Source organism: Vespa crabro, chromosome 12 (genome assembly GCF_910589235.1).
Source record: "Vespa crabro chromosome 12, iyVesCrab1.2, whole genome shotgun sequence".
Taxonomy (NCBI): domain Eukaryota; kingdom Metazoa; phylum Arthropoda; class Insecta; order Hymenoptera; family Vespidae; genus Vespa; species Vespa crabro.
This window is the reverse complement of record NC_060966.1, coordinates 6,374,751-6,380,819: the sequence shown is the minus strand read 5'-3', so window position 1 is coordinate 6,380,819 and position 6,069 is coordinate 6,374,751. Positions and strand designations below refer to the sequence as shown.

Below are 6,069 nucleotides of genomic sequence, written 5' to 3'. Positions count from 1 at the left end.
ATAAGATGTTCGTTGCGTCGTGGAAGTGCAACGAAATCCACAAAATTGTTTTTCATAGTTTTATACGTCACACGATTTTTATACATCACGCTTGCATTTGATGCCTATAAATATTGTTTCTACTTTCTGGTATAATTGTAAAAGTACGCGAAGTTTTTTTCCCCAAAACATTTAATTGTCAAACCGATTGACACGTTTATATCTCAGATGCATTCTGGACATTCTCCGATGTATATAAATATTTGGACGATTAAATGGTACGGCACGGCACGGTTGTATATAAATAATAAAGCATTAACAGTCGTGCAATGTTCCGAACTCGGAATGTATACGGCACGGTTCTATATAAATGAACGTTTCCTTCTATGTTGGTTCTTCTTCGTTTCGTTGGTTTTTTTTTCTTTTCTTCTTTTTTTTCTTTTTTTTTTTTTTTTTTGTTTTTCTTTACATTCCTCATCGGTCGTCGTGACAACGCGTTATACCAAGCGGCGATCGGCCGCGGAAAGGGGGGGAGAAGAGATTCACGGAAAAGACGCGAAGGGTGTCGTGGATTACGTTACTTTCTCTTCTTCGCGGCCATCGGCATCAGTCTTCGTCCCTTCCTTCTCTAACCGTCCGAGTAGTACTCGTCGTCCTGACAACGCAAAAACAGATGGTGCGTTCGATATTTTCCATCTTTCTCCTTCTCTCAACTTTTCTGTCTCGTTCTTTTATTTATTATCATGCGGCAGGTATATTTTTCTTTCATCAATAAAATCGCTCGATTGCTTCTCGTGCAGTTACGATTTGACAGCGAATGAAGTCCATCTATCGGTTACGCTTGGCGCCATTTATTCTCTCTTTCGTCGCGTCGACGATTTGAAGCGCCACGTGCGCTAACAGATTATTTTCTCCATTTTTTTTTTTTTTTTTTTTGCGAAGAATAAAAAGTAATATGTAGCGCGTCTTGTTTTACGTCGACCATGATTGCTTTCCGAAACGACGTAAAAGCCTGGAACGTAACTCATAGGAGAGGAAAATCTAACCAATCGGAGTTAATATATAAGGTAGTTTTCGTTCCAAGCTATTACGACAATTTAGAATAAAAATGGAGAAAGTGAAAAAGAGAAAGCTCGAATCTTTATGGAGGAACGAATTTAAGGCGGGAAACTTGAAACTATCTTGCGATATATAATCCGTGCATATCCTTGGAAGCTCTTGACGCGCGGCGTTGTCTGCCATCGGCCTTGAAAGATTATTTTCACTAGACTCTCGAGAGTACACGGAAGTATGCGAAGACGAAGATGGCTATTAAAGTCCATTAAGGGGAGATTGTTAAGAGCAGCGGTGGAAGAAGCGACATTGGACTCGATCTGTGGACGTATACGATTATCAAAGGTGCCAATCTTCAATGATAACCGACGACAACGTTAAATTTTGGTCGTAGCGAAAGGTGGACAGAGAGAGAGAGAATCGCAGAGTATTCTCATAAGAGGAGGAGAAATGGTCGGTTTTTCGGGTAAAGGTAACTTGGTTACGTTCGATAAATAATTTCCGATGCGAATGATCGTTAGGGAGAGCGATTAAAGTGTACACGTATATCGTTGATAAGCCCCTCGTGCATGATAATCCCCGATAAAGTGGAACGCATGGCTCTCGAGTGCCGTCACGAGAGTGACATCCCACCGCAAAAGGCTAAACCGTGTGTGTCCGTCAAATCTCGCGCGCTCGTTTAGGTTAATTAATTGCGGAAGGAATAATTACGACTTCGTTCTAACTCCCTTGGCGATGATGATGATGATGATGATGATAATAATAATAATTATCCAGGGATACGTTTTCGTCCGAACGATCCAATTTTTCGTTATACGTCCTCTCTCCTTGCTTTTTTCATTTTACCGATGAAATATACGGACGGCGAGAGTAGTCTATCTTTGCATCTCTCTCTCTCTCTCTCTCCCTCCATCAAGACTCTTTCGCGCTCGCGCAGTTTCGTTGCGAGTAAACGTTTATCGGACCATTTGTTTTCTATCGGAAAGCGCGGGACCGCCGTAATTAGTAGTTTGGACGGTGACTCGTTCGCGAACTAGAAGCAAATTGCTCTCTTTCGGAGTGTTCCACTTAGGGGGGAGGGGGGACAGGGACGCTCTCGAAAGCAAGAGAAAAGGCAACGTTCAGCTTTCTCTCCTTTACTTTGAAAAATTCTCTTCTCGATATTACGCCCTTGTATCTCAGCAATTTTGAATAGATTTACGAGTCATATATATTTTCTTAATCGTTTGAGGTACAAAGAAGAAGAAGAAAAAGGAAAGGGGAATTTTCTTTTGCGTTTACTTTCTTGGCAAATACGCTGCGAAGCTAATATGAACGAACTGGTACGACGGATTAAGCATAGCTGTCGAACGTTGAGAGAGGTACAGCGGCGCACGTGATCGCGATTACGCGGAATAGAAAATGAATATATAACACAGTGTCTTGTCGGGGTTAGTAATAGGAGGATACTATTGTTACGAGCGTCTGTATTTTTCTCACCCGATCTCGAATTCGATATCTTCATTGGAAGATTTTTCGAAATAAGAGAAGTTTGGCTTCGCGTTACGAAGAATAGAAAAACGGAGAGGAAGATAGAAATCGAGTACGGTGGTTTCCAGTGACAAAGACCTCGGTCGATGCACGTGGTGTGTCTGCCACTGTTTCCCTCTTTTCCTCACCTCTCTCTCTCTCTCTCTCGCTTCTCCCATCAGACCATAACCATCCGTATCTTTCTTCCTATTCCCCTACACAACCCGCATACGTTCTTTCCACCTCTCCGTCGTTCTTGCGACGGCCTGCTCTTCTTCTCCTCCCCACATCCACAACCTCTTTTCGTACCGCGGCACTCTCTTACTTTGCTCCTTCGCTCTTCTCGATTTACGAGCGACGAGTCTCTCCTTCTTTCTACCATCCGCGTTCGTCCGATGAAAATTTATCTTTCTTTCGTTCAATTATATATATATATATATATATATATATATATATATATATATATATATATATATATATATATATATATATTGGATTGAGTGAGAGAAGGAAAGGCGGCAACGAGCGGATAAGAAATCGAAAGAAAAATTAGTCAACTTTATTGTTAGCCTGTTTACTTGAACCATATAAAAATCATTGGTAATCGTCGAGCACCGACTATTTCATTGACTGTGACATTGAGTAATTCGATTGATAGTTTTGCTTCGAAAGTAGGATCTGCCTCCGTGACCCGAATTAATTCGATCGTTATTGTTCTCTTTTTATTGTTTCTTCAAGGTATTACATTATCGTTCGAGCACGTAATTTTTTCTTCGCCAATAGAAAATTTTCCTTTCGTTAAGGTTTTTTCTTTGAGTTCACTCACAGGAACTAATATCACCGATCTTTCGATCACCGTGCGCATCTGTACGTCGAATTCGTACAAAACGGAATTGTATTCCTTGCGAATCTTGTCCCATTTGGATAGCATATTAAAGTAAAAAAGCTTCGTTCGCCGTAAATTTCTCTGTCCTACTCGTCGAATTTCCTTCATTCGACTCTGGTAATAACCACCTGATTGAAAGTTACGTGATTATTTGATTCAGCGTTTGTGAGCGATCCTTCAAAAGAATCGCGCCATTGATTTTATCCCGGACGTAAATAACCCAATGGGCTATTTTCCTCTGAGCGCCCTTTTGGTCAGGGAAAAAAATGTCCTTTTCCCTCTTCGGACGTTTTTATTATTATTATTATTTCTTTACGCGTGTAGTCGCATCGACTCGAGGTAAAAGTACCAACATTGAATTTGGATTAGTTGGGCCGGGGGAGGAAAGAAAAAGAAAAAGAAGAATGGCGTTGTGCTACTAGGGCGCATCGATTCGCGTATAGTTCAACAGGATCGTGTTTTACCTTGGGCGTTTCGCGTGTAACTTTGGGGAACACGGTCCAGCGAGTCTCGAATAACGAGATAACTATTGTCGGATTCTTGTTCTCTCGACTGAGCGGAGAAACGCTCGTTATTTGCTACCAGCGTTTCTCTTTCTCTCTTATTCCTTACATCTCCGTCGAAGCACGAATTCGCCTTTCTTCTTATTTCTATTGTTACTATCATCATTGTTGTTATCATCGTCATTACTCATCGTTATTATTTCCAGAGAGGAGGATCGGCCCAACTAAGTTCATCAAATTAAATCCGTCATTCGCGAAACGCCTATCTCCGTTCCCACCAGACTGTAATTAATTTTAGCAATTAACCGATTCTAACCTTATATCTGGAGAATTTTTGTGCGTAACGGCGCATCTTATCGACTTGATTAAAATGCCCAACGAATCCAATGTCGTTGGAAGCTTTACTCCGGTTCCACGGTGTGCACGCTATCGTTTTATGTACATAAGACGTGCAAAAGAGATTGCGATTATTGGCCCGAACGAAGAGAAAACAAAAAGCACAAACGTTTCATCAAAAAAGATGTATAACGTACACACACACACACATATATATATATATATTTATATATATACCTATTCATTTTCAGCGATGTTCTTTAACATTATTTTGTCCATTCCCGGTGGAAGCAGCCGCTGTACTCCAAGGCCCTTCAGGCACCTTTTTCGTTACACCTTTTTACTTACTTACACTATACGGGTGATATATATATTCCTGCCTCTCTTTATTTCTCACGTGCATTCAACGTTTACATTTCTTCCTTTGCGCGCTGTAGAGCGATATCAAGAAAGAAACGGAATATTCAGTGCTCGAGCTCGTCACAGTCAGCACATTCCCATTCAATTCTCCTTTGTCAAAAGCGCAACGGTGTTGCTGATACCGAAGACGATTCCGATATAAGGTCGAAGAAGGGAAAATACTTTTACTAGGATTTTGCAAGAAATTTTCTTTTTCTTTTTTCATCCAATGCGTAGAGAATACACACACACACACACACACACACACACACACATATATATATGTACATACACACACCGGCATATTCGATAACGATAGGAGATTTATTTCATAAAGTTTCTTTAATTAACAATCGTCGTACGTTTCTTCGACGTACGGTCTTCTACGCTATTCTCAAAGATAACAAAAGAACAAGACAATACTAGGGTACTCGTACGCGAGACTTTAAGCAAATATTTCATACAATAGCGACGCACGCGACCTCATTGATTTCTCTGCCTTGAAGTTGGCTCGGCGAAAGAGCTCCGAATCGATTTGGTGGTAAGTTCTTCCTTGTTAATTCTGCGTTACGCAAAATTTCTCGCGAAGAAAACAAAACAAAAAAAATTGTCTAATCGATCCACTTTGGCCGAGTAGAACTCGCCGAAGCCGTAAAATTTGGAAAATTTCCGCTCGGCGAAGACTCGCCTGGAATTACAGGGCCCCTTCCGATATCTGAACTCTCTCCCTCTCTCTCTCTCTCTCTCTCTCTCTTTCTTTCTGTATTTATTACAGCTGGAAGGATCGAAAGGTTTCCTCGCCAGGTGCGAGACAGCAGCAGCTGCGAGCACTCTGTCTCATTTATTTCATGTGTAAGCTACAGAAGGAAACTCCTCGAGCTACCCTTTATATTTTATTTAACGTTCGTAGAGTTCTCGTTGTGCGTATATACCGTTCAAAATAATTCGAAACGCATATCATCTCCGTAGACGAGAAGAATCGACGAGAGCGGCTCTCTTTTTTCTGGGGAGGGGGAAAAGAAAAAAAGATAAAATTGCAAAGTGGTGAAAATCTATATTGGAACGATAAGGAAAGTACGCGTTTTCGAGTTAGCAGAGGAGTACGAGAGCGAAGCGCTCGCGTGGTCCATAAGGTTAAAAGCAATCGTTAATTAAAATCGTTGGCAGAACCTCGGAATACAAACTTTCCTTATTGCACAACGTTTAGTCGGTCACTCGTGAGATCGTTTGGTTGAGAGAAACTTTGTTCGCTTACGCATTTAAAGAGCTTTTGATTATCCTATCTGACGGGATTTATCGTTTACTCTTTATTCATTATATTACGTACAAATAAGTTATTTATATAAAAAAGCATGCATGCGTCGAGAGAGATTTCTCTCGATATATATTGTACTTTGCACTCGA

The 6,069-nt window shown here is 40.9% G+C and overlaps 1 protein-coding gene across 13 annotated transcripts in view; it reads left to right on the top strand.

Moving 5' to 3' along the window:
* LOC124428455 (RNA-binding protein Musashi homolog 2) overlaps positions 1-6,069 on the top strand; it is a 94,190-nt gene that overhangs the window by 44,795 nt on the left and 43,326 nt on the right. The window lies entirely within an intron of this gene.